The sequence below is a fragment of the Emydura macquarii genome, unplaced genomic scaffold (assembly GCF_026122565.2).
Source record: "Emydura macquarii macquarii isolate MOO-44397 ecotype Brisbane River unplaced genomic scaffold, CSIRO-AGI_Emac_v2 contig_3343, whole genome shotgun sequence".
NCBI classification, from domain to species: Eukaryota; Metazoa; Chordata; order Testudines; family Chelidae; genus Emydura; species Emydura macquarii.
The window spans coordinates 2,857,515-2,873,139 of record NW_027133480.1 but is presented as its reverse complement, the minus strand read 5'-3'; the positions used below and the strand labels follow the sequence as shown (position 1 = coordinate 2,873,139).

Sequence of the window (15,625 nt, the reverse complement as noted above, 5' to 3'; positions counted from 1 at the left end):
TGTAAAATAATTCTAACCAAGCTAACTGACTAAAGTGTACTCCTTATTATAAGCACAAGCCCTTGATCTAAAAACATCAACCAGGTTTTTAAAATCCAGTTAATCATTAAATAGTCCATGAACATTTTGGATGTGTGACTGGCTTTTGTACACTTATCTGATTAACTGTATTTCCTTTTGAGTTTATTTAGATAACCTGAGTTTCTCTTCTTCTCAAGGAAAAGAATGTACATTTAATTTGTTTTCCAGGACAGAGGAGACCTTCGGTTCATTTGTGAGATATACTTCTAAGAGGGCGCTGTGCAGAAATGAGACTGCTCTAAAACATTGAGAAGTGGAATAACTGGATTGTGGATAAAGGCCATTTTTGGCACTTAAAGGTCACATACGGAGATCGTTCTCAGAGGACATGAAGAAAGTGATGTAGGCAGAGGTAATTATTTTCTTCATTCTATAGAAGAAAATTAGGTGTATAATCATAGTATTTCCAATTAAAACAAGTATATTTCAGGTAAGTAGGAATACTGATTGCAGTATTATGTACATTCCACCTTTATAATGCAGCTTCAAGTAAATAGGACAAAATTTCAATACTAAAGATGTGCGTATGTAAAGGCTTCTGTTTTACAAGTCAGATCACTCCTTGTTTGTTTTTTTTGCACTGCACTTCTTAAAAAGAGATAGCAAATATTTATTCATTGCTGCTTGATAATTTTGATTGTGGATTCTTTATAACTATGCTGAAACGCTGTAAATACCAGTATTTGTGGTGTTGTGTATTTTGCCTGATGGTGTGCAGCTTGATTTGGAAACGCATATAATTAAGTGTGTTAATTTTTCATAATGAGCTTTTTTTATTCTTTCCAGAGCATGAAAAATACATTTCCAAAGTGGAAATAATTTATATCACAGATCTTCCTGTGAACTGATCACTCTTCTTACAGGGCTGTTTATATATGTGTAGTGTTTCTCTGGGATTGAAATGCTCACTACTGCTATCACAGGCCTCTCTCCTGCCCCATATGTGAGCTGTGTTGGATGGCCCCGTTACCTAGCTCTATTGTGTTGGTATGGTCATTTAGCTGTGCTGTAGATAAAGAATGAATTTTATATCACAATGAAATCTGTGGGCAATAATATCTATAATAACAAGCCACTTGGGATCCAGGATAGCAGAAAACAGTCTGGCATTTGAAACATACAAATGATGATGACAAGCACAGGCTTCTATTTACTTTTATTTTTCCTAATACAAACTTAAGCTCCAGTTCTGCCTGCCTGCATTGAAATCAATGAGGTTCCCTGCACTTGCACAGGTCTGACTGTGTGGATCCAATTGCAGGACTGGATTTTACAGTATTGTACAGTATTTTAAATATTTGATTTGATATGGGGGTGATTTTCAAAGGCTCTAAGGAGATTTATGTCAATGTAAGTTAGGTGCATAACTGTATGCCAATGGGAATTAGGTGCTGTGGTATAGGGTAGTAAGGTGCTTCTCAGGCTTAATTTGTAGCATGTTGTATATTTAGTGATAGAGTAATGCATTTGTAAGTTTTTTGTATGTTGATGGTTCCCAGTCTGGGTAGACAGACACAGGCTAATTCTGTTCGAACTAGTGCAGTAAAAATAGCGAAATAGGAGTGTAGCCACTGCCGCTCGGGCTAGCCACCTGAGTACGTACCTAGTTGCACAGGGTTGTACAACTACATCTAGCACAAGCCTCTGCACATGCCACCACAGCGGCACTGCAATTTTTGGCACACTAGCTCAAGAAGCTGTAGCGTAGACGTACCCAGAAGGGGGAGGTGAATATAGTGTATAGGAATAAGGCTGGATCCCTTTAAATAGTAGAGTCCACCAGCACTGCCCAGTGTGTTCTGCGTTTTAGAAGCTGTTGGAACCCAAACAGAACAGCAGTGTTGTTTATATTCAATAAACACAATTATCTGGACCCCAGCATGCCAGTGTGGTTCCTTCATATTATGTTTATGTAAAGAGCAAAAGGCATAACAGGTCATTGACTCCCCTCCGTGCCGTTTTAAATACCCCTTGTATTTTTAACAATTTAATACAGAGCTAATCAAGGCATTATAAACGAGATTTTAGAAAGCTGAAGCTACCATTTTCACAAATTGCCAGTATTCCTCTACAAATTCTCATTCTGCATGTTGCCAGTAGATAAACAGATACATTCGCTCCCTTAGTTCTTATTGTTTCATCCATTTGACCGCTTAATCCAGCACTTAATATTTGACAACTCGAATTATCGTCAAGATGTACCAGTTTCCTTTCAGCATGATAACGGGATCTGTTCTGAAGGATTTTAAGTTGATAAGTGTGTACTAGCTGCAAGTTTTGTGTGCTGTATTGAGTAGCCGTTGTCTTTAGTACAACAGTATTAAATGGCATTCATAAATAAGAATCTGATAGGTCATTAAAAAGGCAAAGCCATTAGACAGTACCTATGTCTGGCTCACAATACTAAGCAGCTCAAGCCATACAATGAACTACAGGTGGTATTATTTAGGGCGTGAAGGTAAAATTGGCAATAGTGTCTAAATGACTGAAATGAAATGCAATGGGACTTGAGCTCCTAACTCACATTACGTGGTTTTCACAGTTTTAACCTGAGTCTTTAGAAAATGGGAGTCTTACCTGTTTCATGCTTCTGTCAGGACTGCAGCATTGTGCCTATTGTAGCATCCCAACTTATTATACATCAGATGATTATCCGAACATACTGAACACTGTTGAAAAAACATCATTCTTGGGCCCGATGCTGACCAATAGCAGAATTTGGCTCTGTGTAGTATCTGTTCATTTATGTACAGTGTTTTGGAGCTCAGTACACTAGTTCTTATTGTGCCAGTACATGGTAGTTTAAAAATAACACTTGGTACTGCACTTGCTTATACAGAGAGAAAAAAGACCCATTTTCTGAGCCTTTAATTTAATGGTCCAAACTAATGGCTTAATATTGAGGCTTCATAGCCTCCTCATTCTCCTTAAGCAGGATGTTAAACCTGAATATCTAATGGGAACATATGCAATGGTGGTGTAACTGTGTTGGTCCCAGGATATTGCAGACATGAGGTGGATGAGGTGATATATTTTATTGAACCAATTTCTGTTGGTGAGAGAGACAAGCTTTCTCTCTCACCAACAAAAGTTGGTCCAGTAAAAGATAGTGCCTCACCCACCTTGTCTCTCTTATGGAAACATAGTCCTATAGTTTCATATGGCTCCATTTATCAACATTTCTGTCTTGTTATTGATAATATGATATGGGCATTTTAAATGCTCCTAAGCACTGCTTTTCCTTTTAATTGCCCATTGATCCTAATGCCTAACTCTCTAGTGGCTTCAATGAAGTATATGTTACTATAAATCTATATTCCATATTTTTGACTGTTATCCCAAAGGAATTTTATAGCCCTTAAGCTGTTTAATTGATTAATGGTTTTCTTCCATCTCTTTATTCCTTTACAGCTAAAAATGGTTACCTAACATATTTTACCTAATCTGCCTCTATATTATTATAAAGTACTTAATGATGTTCAGACAGCATCCCTAGTCTTATAATTTTGCATGTAGGGGCCTGGTACATGAATGAGACTAAAGACAGGGAACATGACATTATGATTCCTAAGTAGATGCTGAAATGCTGTATTCTGCTGCTTTAGGTATTGTTTCTACATGTGCTAAACTTTAAGCATGCAAGTAATACCAACTAATTTCAATGGGATTTATCTCATGCTTAAAGTTAAGCATGTGCTTAAATGCTTTGTTGAACTGGGGATTAAGTAAGTAGGGAGGGAATTATACTAATTTGAATATCCTTTATTTTATTTCTCATTTAAGTGAGATTTATTTTAAATGATACAGTAATCAAAGGGAATATTTCCCCAGTCAATATAGATACATAGGAATTGTCATTCTATACCAGTAATCTATCTAGTCCAGCACCCTTTGTGACAGTGAGTGTACCAGATGCTTCTGAAAGTGGCACAAGAATCCCTAAAGTGGAGAATTATGGAATATCTTGCCCACGGGGAATGTTTTTCCTGATTTTCCCCCATCAATTAGTGGTTAGTTGCCTGAAGATTTATTTCCTTTCTAAAATCTTTTTATCCTATCTAAAGGACTTTCTGATGTTCTTATTATCCCTATAAATATCCAAGCACTTTTAAAAAAAAATCCCACAAAGTTCTTGGATTCAAGATGATATCCAATGGCAATGAGTGCCACTGTTTTTAAAACATGTTTATAATATTAATAGTAATTTCTTAATTGTCATTTCAGCCAATTTTCAACACGTTAGACTTTTGGCCAACTCAGAGGTAGGAGAAGAAAAAAGCAAAAACATGTGTAGGAGCTGAACATTAAAACCAAAAGTATTAACCTAATTTTCAAACTCTTAAACATATGAATTGGGTTCCATCCTAGAGAAGAGGTGGGTGAAGAGTCTGATCTGTTCTTATTTCCTGAACCAGTTCACTTACCCACACACAAAATTCAAGTTTAAATATTTTTAGAGGTCACTTATATCCAGTATACAAATTACATTGTCAAAATATATTATGACATAAGCACATCTTTGTCTCTTTAATAATAATATAATGCAACCAAACAGTGAGTGAAATTAAATTTAAAAAAAAAAAAGGTTGTTTGCAAGTGTTCAACTCCACAGACAATTGGAGATGAGCCTGAACTACAATAATGGTTCCGAATGCCCCCCAAACTTGAGGGATTTGGGTCCATGTAAATGCCAAATGTGTGACTTGGATCCACCTCTACAGAGGATACCTTTATTCATATGTTCGAAAAGAAAAATCCTTTTCTGATCATTGTTCAAGTTAGTCATGCTAAGGACTTACCCAAGCTGCTAAATGTGTTTCCTAGAGAGTGGCATACTAATGTCCCAATCCTGTACCTGATGGCATGTTGAGCAGACTGCTGCTTCTGTGGGGAGCCACCCTGAACTTGGGGCTTTTTTTCAGGCTCAGCAGTCATCTCATCATCTATCAATTAGAAGTTTGGGATCTAAACTGTTGCATCACCCAAAATGCTAATGTAAGCACGGATAGCACACGTTGAACCTGGACATCTCCAAAGTGGGGTGTGATACCCGTGGCATCACAATTAACAAAAAGTGGGACCGTTCACTGCCCATTAGTTGGGAAATGCAGCTTACATTTTAAACAAGTACCATATGTTTTGAAGGGGTGAAGCATGTTTTACCCTGAGGGTCATCCCTCTCTTTTCTCTCTAAAGCTGCCACTGCCTTATGTAATCAGCATTGATTTCTACAATATGTTCTTTAATCATTGATTCCCCCCCCCCCCTTATAACTATCCACTGTTGTAGTCCAATTTCCAGTCTGTATCACCTACTACAGCTACATTTATAATGTTTTTATTCTTTCAGCTCCTAGGGTCTGTGGAGCTCCTCGTGTTGTTTAATCTGATTAATGGGTTCAAGCATCACATTTATATTACCTTGTCTAAGTCCTGCTTTTCTTCTATCAATCGAGTCACTTAAAATAAGGTAGCCTAAGATACAGCAACTTATCCCTCTAAACATTATTTCCTTCTGTCATTTGTCATTCCTGCTCCTATTTACATTTTCTTTTTTTAAAAAAAAAGATGATGTGGATATCCAAATGTTTTAAAAACTATTTAAACAAGATGTCAGCAGCATCTTTCATATGTATATTTATAATAGCCGTTCTCCCTTCATTTGTGTCAGAATAACCCCACATGTGCAAATGCAGTTGCTCCATAACTTACGTTTAGGCCAGCTACATTCCTATAGAAGATATGGCAGACAATTTATGTCTTGTCAGTGAAAAATATAAAAGCTTCATTGTAGAAGCATTTGTATAAAACCTTCTTAGTGTAAACTGAACACATGAAAGCATAAACTGGATCTTGGGATGATAGTGGTTAAATCATAACTTTCAATAGTGTTCTATGACAGTAAAATATATATTGGAGTTGTCAAAGCAGGGTACATACTCTAAGGGCTGCATGTTTCATTTTCTCTTTATTTAAATATGCCATGTATAATTTTATATTATCATGCAAAACCATAAATACAAAAAAGTTTAAAATATTGGTGCTTCATTTCATTGTTAAATTACAATGAAACTAAAATGGATTTAGTCTTCCCGTCCAGCTTTATACTAAATAAAGTTGTCATGATTAATGTTACTACAAGAAGTACCAAATTAACTTCTAATTAAATTACTCTTGCAAGATCCAGCAAGCTAAAGGTCTACAACCAGACCTGGCAGTCCTTTCTAGTTCAATATGCCAACTAAAAGTTCACCCAGTTTACAGTCAACCAGCTCCTTTACATTTAATATAGATTATACCACCTATTCATTTTTCAGTAATACAGAAAATTCTCCCTGTTCAGAGGTGACGATAGATTTTTTTAAAGCAGCCCTTCCTGGTATCACGTCCCTTTTTCTTCTTCACCTCTTACAACACTCTGGGACCAATTCTCAGATTCCATCATTCTGTATTTGGTGCAGGACCTGAGAAAGAGGAGAAGTAAAGGTGATTTTATGCCATTTTACCTTCCCATTCCCTCAACTCTGGGACTGGCTGGAGGCCAGCGGGGCTCCCTCCACACTTGAGAGCAGATTCGAGTTAACAGGCAATTCTGGCAGCTGGGGAATAGTTGGATTGTAGCTGCATTCCAGCCAAACCCCCTTAACCTCAGCCATAGCTTGTTAACTCCTTTGAGGCAGGGACCATTTTTTGATTGTGTGTACAGCACTTAGCCCTAGAAGACAGGACACCATTGTGCTAACTGCAATAGAAATAAATAATAATATGCTGGGGATTAGGAGGTAAAGTTAGTGCAGAGCCAGTGCACCTGGATCAATGGATACATGATCCTGCCCACACCAGAGCAATCCTCAGTTGGCTGTTTAGGCCATCTTTACAGCCCCTTGACCATACAGAGTGACACAAGGGGATAATTGCAGACAAAGGTAATTATCTTTTGCTCTTTTTTTTAAAACTACATTGTGTTTATAATTCGTCATACATAAGCTATGATGTATTATCCACCTTTCATGTTTGTGTAGCCAATGCTAAATGTATTTTTCTGTTTAAATATGGACTTTTTTGAACCCTTGTAACTCTCCCTTTGAAGCCTAAAAAAGGAACACTTTTTTTGCCTTTTAATGTTTAGTGAATGTCATTGGATCAATGGAGAGTTCTGCTTAAAAAGTGAGGGTTCATTGACTTTTCTGGGCCTGTTTTAACGGAGCTGAACGTGACAGGGCTTATTTTGTTCAATGATAACTTCAGTTTATATAGAACCTTTGACTGGTTAGAGAAGGCAGGACGCTTTTATTGCAAACACTGAACAACGTATATAAAGAGGGGAGGAGGGGGAAGAATCCAGCCTTTTGACCTTGCTTGCTGGAACTTTAGTTAGTGCTGCGGAGTGATGTTAAGGCTGCTAAGTTGTTAATGATGCTAGTGCTGCTTTTCTTAGATCTTTGGTGTTAAGCTGCATGAGCAGAGAGTGCAGCATGCTGATTCAGTAGACCTCGATGCTGTTCATAAAGAAAGACCACGGGCTCGGTTCAGCAGCGAAGATACTCAGCAAGATTTATTGTTGACAAAGCATGGTACTAGTGCCCCATAGGAGCTACAAGTACATTAACACATGTATGGCCGCAACACTTGTACCAGTTCAGTCAGGTCCCCTAGACCAGCACAAAGATGCCCCTACTATGACTTCTCTTTTTATACACTGATACAAACAAGTTACAGTATTACACTCCAGAAGTTGCTTGTTACCATTCTAATCCTCATATCTCATAGTTCAAACAAAATATCCTTATTCATTTTTCTCTCATGCAATCCTTAACTTTACAAGGGGTGGTGTGTTCTTGTACCATCTCTTAGGAATGCATTTATGTAGTTACTTGAGATATCTGTGTGTTTTTGTACCATCCTCTCCAGTCAGGAATGTGCTTGCTTTGTTAGCTGACACCTAGTGTGTTACTATTCTGCCAAGGCCAGGCCTACTCTGGTTCACAGCCTTTGGTTCACACTGCTAGTTATGCATAGGGCTCCAGCAAGGACTACATTACTTACTTTTCACCTACAATCATATACACTGCAGTTTGCTGCAGCAAGTCTTCGACTCAGTGACAGTTTCTATATGTGTACACATTTCATAATGAAGTTAGAAATCCAGCAACATTTAAAGCAGTTTAATACATTAAATTAATGAGTAATGGGAAAGAATTACCCATTCCTGCTGTTTTATTTTTATTTAGTTTTTGATTGAAAAGCAGATAAAAATGACTGAAGTATATCCAAGTGCTTGTTGTCAATGTACTCTACATCTTTTAGAGCTTGTAACAATAGGTAAGTCATCTAGCCCTCCAAAACTTTTGATCTGGTTTGCTGCTGATAGAACTCCCATTACTTTCAACTTTCTAAGGGATAAACTATATCATTATGCACAGTCAAGACCAAGAGATGAAGCGGAAACTGCGCCATCCCTGCAGGAGCCCCAGAAGACATTGTGCCTCTTGGGCATCATTCCCACTCTTCTTCCCCTTTGCTTTGGGGGTGGCTAGCCTACACAAGCAGCAAATTACAACCCACCCCTGTTTTTGTGTGTCTAAATAATCTGGTGCATTGGGGCCTGGAGCCAAGACTCCTCCCAGTCTTAATCCTCCCCATCTAACCTTAGACCACATATGCCCTGTGTACCTGCTCCTTACTCCCCCTTATTCCTCTGCATAAACATTAATTAGTACCCTTGGGATCCCCCAGGTCTGCAGGAACCACAGCCATGATAGCAGGAGTGGGTAAAATGTACTTTATTGCAGTGGGATTGGGTGAGCAAAAAAAGCAGTAATTTGTGGGAAAACACAATCTTTTTTAATAAAGGTTTTAATAATTAAATTTAAGTGAGGGATCAAAACAGAGTTGATACCTATTAAAACAGGAGTTAAAGTATTTTTACATAGTTTAAGTAAGATTTGTTTTATTCTTTTATTAGTAAAAATTGTGTCTGATTTCCGTGTTTGTGTATACACACAACAATGTTTATATACTTTTTTTAGTAGCATGGGGGACGCTGTCTCTCTTGTGGGATCTAATGTTTTGCAGGTGGGAGTGGGATAAAAATGCAAGAAAAAACATGGGAGTGGGTATTGGGAGCAGGACACGAGTGGAATTAAAAAATAGTCTCTTGCAGGGGTCTAGTCTAAATCAGAAGTGTCATGAGTGTGTCTTTAAACAGAGTAAACCACTTGCCCCACATTTAAAATCATTAGTTTATTATTTAAAATGTGGTATTTATTCTATCCTAGAGTTTTATAACCAGCAAATTGTTGCAGGTCTGACTTTAACATGGAATTTGACATAAATCCTCCTACACTTAAGAAATCTGTGTAGGTGCATTGTGTCCTATACAGGGGCTAGCAGAAGACATAGGCATCACTTAAGTGCTATTTTGATGGCTTATATAAGACAAAAATGGAGTCTAGGACATGTACTGGTCCCCTGCGCAAGGGTGAATTTCACCTCTTCTGTTTAAAACATATGCACATTCTTATGCTATAACTTCTAGGTATAGATGTTGGATTTTAAAAATTGAGATGCACATTTTCAAGTACTGTACAATACTCATCATAACTTTAATGATGAATTAAATTTTGGGGAGTCAATATTTGAACAGTACTCTTTTAATTATCTATATTTAACATGATGTGTCTCAGTAGCTCAGGGAGATGGTATCACAAGTTATGGGATGTGGAGTCTCACCACTACAGGCTTATCTGTTTCTATATACCACCACTTATCAGCTGATAACTACTTGGTTTATGCACAAGCAGTACAGTTTCTACTGGGCAGGTGTCCACACCACTGAAATCATCAGAGTAATTTGCACCCTTATTAGCAAAGAGCCTAAAGACTGAATGGGGTGATGGCAACTGAACTCTGACATCCTTCATAAAATTAAGTGAATTAGGTTAAAATGTTTTGGCAGGGCAATTTGCACCATTAAATCCAATTGTTACCTGTTCTTTGGATTGGCTTGACTTGAGCCTCCAAGACTGCACAATTTGATACATTTCATGAGCACTAAATTCAGTGCTAAAATCAAGAAATCTCATTAATTCAGAGCAAGCTAATGTAAGTGGGAGAAGTTGTATTTGAATTTCTGTATCCAGTGTTTTTTCCCTAAGGATCAAAAATAGAACAAGATAAACTATTATATCAGCAAGTTTTTTGTAAAGAAACAATAGTCCTCTGCTAATTCCATCAGCACAGCTCTCTCTTACACTGCAACAGAGCTGCCCTTTGTTCATTGAAGGCAGAGCACAGTCACTGTTCATATTACGGTTAATAATAAGCTTAAATTCTTTTAGAAAAGGGTAAACTTTGTGATGAGATCTAAAGCAGGCAAATAGTTTTACAACGTTTTTCAGGCAAAATACCTATCAGGGCTACAAAAAAAGTTTGAAATCTCAAAGTCAGACAGAAAAGCTCTTAAATACGATAACTATTTTCACTGAATTCACTTGAGAGTTAGTGATAGATTAGGGTGACCAGATATAAGACAAAGCCCCAAATATCAGGACGGTCCCTATAAAATTGGGACATCTGGTCACCCTATTATAGACAAGCAGGAGTGATGTTCCTTTAAAAAAAAAAAAGTGATAAGTAGCTTGAATGTTTACAGCAAATCTTCTCTGGAGAATAAAATCCCTACATGTTTTATTCAAAATGCCAAGGGCATCAGAGGTTTAGAAAGATTTGTTTCCTTAAAAGGAAAGTGCACACTAGTAAACATAGAACTGGCTCTCATTTTACAATCATCATACACTATGAAACTGTTCACAGTTTATCTATCTGACATGGACCCATTACTTACATGCTGCATGGGAATTTCACTCATGCGTAAGACTCATCAGGTAAGGAAGAATTTTGTTATGTCCTGCCTGAATACATATTTTTTTTTCTCTCTCGTTCTCTTCCCTCCCCTGCTACCACACACACACAGACTATAGTCTAAGGGCTGTGGCGTATTGGCACAAGGCATTCATATTGTGTCTATTTTAAATAAATTGAATAATTATCAATCTTTTATTCTTTTTCACTTGATGCAACAGTAAACTATGATGGATGGAGACCTTCTTGTAGAGAGGGCATTTGTTTGAATTCTTTTAAGGAGGGTTCTTGTTTCATGAAGAAGGCAGGAACATGAATCCACTCAGCAGAGTAGTCAATGAAATGCCCAGAAGCCAAAGTAACATATCATCCCCTCAAAAGAAACTAAATTACCAATTCATGAATTCATGGTAATCTGTTTTTATTGCTGCTTAATGGTTTATTGGATCTGTGCAGCCCTCTGCAGATAAGCTCAGAAATGCTGCATAACCTACGGTGGAACATCTTTCATAGCTGTAAATGCTGATCTCATTGTAAAATATATTAAGAATTTACAGACATGAATTTCTGGCATTACATACCTGTGGTTTCTTTTCTTTTCAGAGCATTCCTTTTCTAAAATACTTAAATTTTCATTAGACACTGCATGTCCCATTTCATTACAAGCAAGAAAGAACATATTAATTCCAGATGTATTAAAACAGTCATTGGAGGTAATTTATGTTGATTATCTACCAATGAGATACACTTGGTAACACGGCTGTTCTTTTACAGTTAGCATTAAGGATTCAGTTTAGAAGAAATTTAGGATTAGGGTGACTTTGGTCTTGTGCCGATGCAGGAGTTCGAGATAGTACAGTGAGTCTCCCCTATCATCAAGATCTCTGTGTAGTGGGCAGCCACAATGTAGCTAAGGAGTGTAGTCACTGCACTATCATCATTGATGACAGCAGCCTCCCACAGAAAAAAGGACAGAGGAGACACTGAGCCATGATCCTATTCCCTTCTATACCTTACTTAAAGCTTGCTGAGCACAGAAATGTATGCATGCTATACCCAGAAAAGGACAGCTATGTTCCTGCTACAGCATGAGCCCACTGGGCTCCAAAAGGAATGCTAGTGGAGTCATCCTCCTGGGGCAGCCACTACAATGTCACCTCCTTGATAGAAATTGAAGAAATTCATAGATTTGATTTATATACCTGGCTTTTATTTGGTATTAAGACTTGACTGTTTTTTTCAGAGACCAGAGACAAGAGGATTCAGCCTGAAAACATCAGCCATGAGCTGGTACCTAATTAGAGATGGGCAAAATGTTGTGTTTTCACTTGTTGCAATGTTGTGAAATATTGTGGGTTTTTTGAGGGGTTTTTTGTCCAGAAATCCTAAACAAACCAAATGTAGAGGTCAGACTGCCTACATCTGCACAAAAGAACTGGGGAAGGAGGCCACCTTGATAATGTTTAGCCCAATGATTAGAGCACTCACCCAGAATGTGGGAGATCAGTGATTCAAGTCCCCTATCTGCCTGAGGAGAAAAGCACAGAATAGGTATCTGCCATCTCTCAGGTGAGTGCTCTAAACACTAGGCTACACAGTCAGTTGGGGAGGGGGGTTATAAGCTCCCTGCAAATGGGGGAGCAGAAGGAGAGTGAGGGGAGGTACTAATATTCAGTAGAAGGGGGAGAGGAGCTGGCTCCAGGCTGCAAAAGAGGGTCTGAGGGATTCCTATCTGCTCCTGGGCCCCTAACAGCTCCTCTGGCTCCCACTCCTGCTCTCTAGCCATATCCTGGGTGCTGCTTTGGGTCCCGTTCTCCCCTCCACTTCTCCTGGGGGTGTGTGTATTTCCACTGTGGGGAGCTAGTCTCTTCTCACCCCTGCCCTTGGAGTCACTCCCTTTTTCCTCTGGCCCAGTTAATATTTAATTTGTCAATTATTTAATTAATTAAAATGGAAAAACTTTGATAGGAGAGAGAGAGACCCACATCAAACTATTCAAGAGCCCAGGGGTTAGGGCACTGACCTGATAGGTGACAGATACCTGTTCAAATCTCTTCTGCTCCTAAGGCAGAGGGGGGACTTGAATTGGTGGGCTCTCACAGTTCACATGAGATGTATTCTAACCACTGGGCTAAGGGTTATAAGGGAGCGCCTCCTCCTCTTACCCCACCCCCATCTGACCCACCCTCAGCTGTTTTGTGTGAAGTGAGTTAGCCTCTGAGTATGCCTATCAGATGGAGTCCCACAGGTGACTTAGGTGGAGGAGCACCTGTCTTCCCCTGGTTCATGAATCATTAGCAGAGATAGGCACCTTCCTGAAGCAGCTAGGTCGACCTAAGTTTTAGCTGTAGTCCTGGCCTGAGACGTATATCTGTCAGAGACAGGCGGGGCTTAGTACAAACCTTTCTCATTTGCAGTGCAGTCCTTAATACATCCTCCCAGAAGATCTAGATTTCATACATGGCCATCAAGGACTAGTCTGCTACTCTGAAGCAGTCAGGTTTTGACAGCCAGGATTAAATTATCTGCAGTTGTTAGAGTATTTTGTCTCCAGAATCAGTATTATGTTTATTCAGTTTCCACAGTTGTCATCTAAATTCTTTGCATTCTTCCTCATAAGTTCTACCATTGTTAAAAAGTTAAATATAAACAAGTGGAATATTGATTTATGAATTTTTTTTCAGAGCCGAAATGCTTCACCAAACAATCACTTTCATGTATTTACCTAGTGAAGTAAAATATTACCCAGTAAGTTTCTAGCATCAGTATTTTCATATTTAATATGAAATATTTTCTGTCATAATTGTAATGGAGTATTATCTCATCAACTAAAAATGTCATTATTTGGCAGTATGTGAGTGAGCTGAGTTCAGAACCCACAGAAGCCATAAAGTGAAAGGTTAACTGTCTTCAGAGGGAACCAGCCAGAGAACTCTCAGATTGTGTGGTGCTGTATGATTGAAATATGACCGTGTATAGCATTGTTGCTACTGCTGTTCTACAATTGCAACACATCTTATACAAAGTATATCATGTAAGAATGTCAATGGAAAAGTTATGATTTGGTAAAGCTGTTTATCCTGTTTAAATCCATGTATCATAAAATCTAGTGTCTGGGTAGTGAAATAAGGTCTGGAATGCCTAAGAAGACTGCATTTTTGACTTCTTGTTAACCAGTATGCTGAGACAGAAGTTTACTTTTGTTACTGGCTTGGTATATCTATGATAGAATAACCACCTGTTTGAGGTGAGTCTGTCCTATTTCTCAGCAGTTTGTCCTGAATCTGTTATTCTCAGCTATGACCCACCGAGGCACCGTGACACTATGGTGATGGGCATTGATGTATGAAGATGGATGGATGGATGAATGAATACATAGTGCCTGCCCTTCCCCAGAGAAACTATAAAGGGAGGATCCTTTCCACCAAAGTTCAAAGTATATAAACAGGAAGAGGAAATGCCTTGGGGCTTGCCAGGGAAGGTGAAAGCACTCTGTTTCTTTTCTCCTAATTCGGAGATGATTTGGGTTAGGAGATCCCAGACCAAGCCCTAACCACAAAGCAAGGAGAACTTTAGAAACTGACTGATTTATTCACAGTAGGGAGACTGTGTTTCTTGGAGACACTTTTAATTAAGGCTGTTTATTTCATCTTTATTTTGGTTTCCCTTGGCTGCAAAAAGGCTGTCTACATTAGACACTGGACTTTCCCCTTTGGGCCAAGGTGAGAAAAGCCTTGGCTTGACTGTGGAAGTTGTCCAGTGCAAAGGGGCTCCATGTTTAAATCAAGCTGGTGTTCTAAAAAGAGAACGTAAAGCTCATATAATTGCTAGAGAGTCTTACAAAGGCCTTTTACAATTATTTCGATGCAGGGATTTTGGTCTGAAAAATACAGCATCTTGCTTTACAAGTGGATACAATCTTGGTTGAGAATACCTTATTGTAATGTCAAATAAAACTGCTCCTTTGAAATCAAAGAGGAACTTGGAGTGAACTGATAATTATTGAACAATGAAGCTACTCTGCAAGCCAGCAGATGAAATACAAAATATCCAATGATTTGAAGGGGTTTACTGGGACATAGGGTGACCAGATGTCCCAATTTTATAGGGAAAGTCCCAATATTCGGGGCTTTTTCTTATATGGGCCCCATTATCTCCCATCCCCATCCCAATTGTTCGCACTTGCTATCTGGTCACCCTATTGGGACAGTTTAATGCCACAGATGAAACTTCTGCATTCCAAAATTCCTTTTTAATTTTTGGATAAAACAGGCTTGAAAACTTAACTGCACGGTATGAATAATTTTTGGAAGTGTAAGAAGTTAACTTAATAGCAGTGTCTTTTCAAGAGGTTCTCTCTTGAAAACAAAAGTCCTGTTCATCTACCAGACTTCTTAACAACAGCAACAAGATTTTTCAATAACATGCAGTATTCTGGAATCTATACTCGCAACTGTTTGAAGAAATATTCTTCTAGGGACATAGAAAATGTGGCCAAGAAACTTCTGATAAAAACCTAATGTACAAAACTAAAAAGCATGCAATAACCATGGATTTTGGGGAAAGTAAATGGTTTTCCAGAGAAAGCAAAACTAAAATGTGTTCATCTACACCTTCCAGAAGATAGAGAACAAAGACATAAACAGCAAGCACGAGGTAGGTACTTAATGATAGGAAAATGT

The 15,625-nt window shown here is 38.4% G+C and overlaps 1 protein-coding gene across 7 annotated transcripts in view; it reads left to right on the top strand.

Annotated features, from left to right (window-relative positions):
* The window catches only part of CUNH10orf90 (chromosome unknown C10orf90 homolog), a 197,564-nt gene that overhangs the window by 46,015 nt on the left and 135,924 nt on the right, over positions 1–15,625 (top strand). For 6 of the 7 annotated variants that reach the window (XM_067533408.1, XM_067533411.1, XM_067533410.1 and 3 more), the window contains one exon: positions 250–433. The gene's annotated coding sequence lies outside the window, so the exon portion shown is untranslated. Of the gene's footprint in view, positions 1–249; positions 512–15,625 lie in introns of all 7 variants that reach the window. The other variant, XM_067533407.1, reaches the window with a different exon arrangement.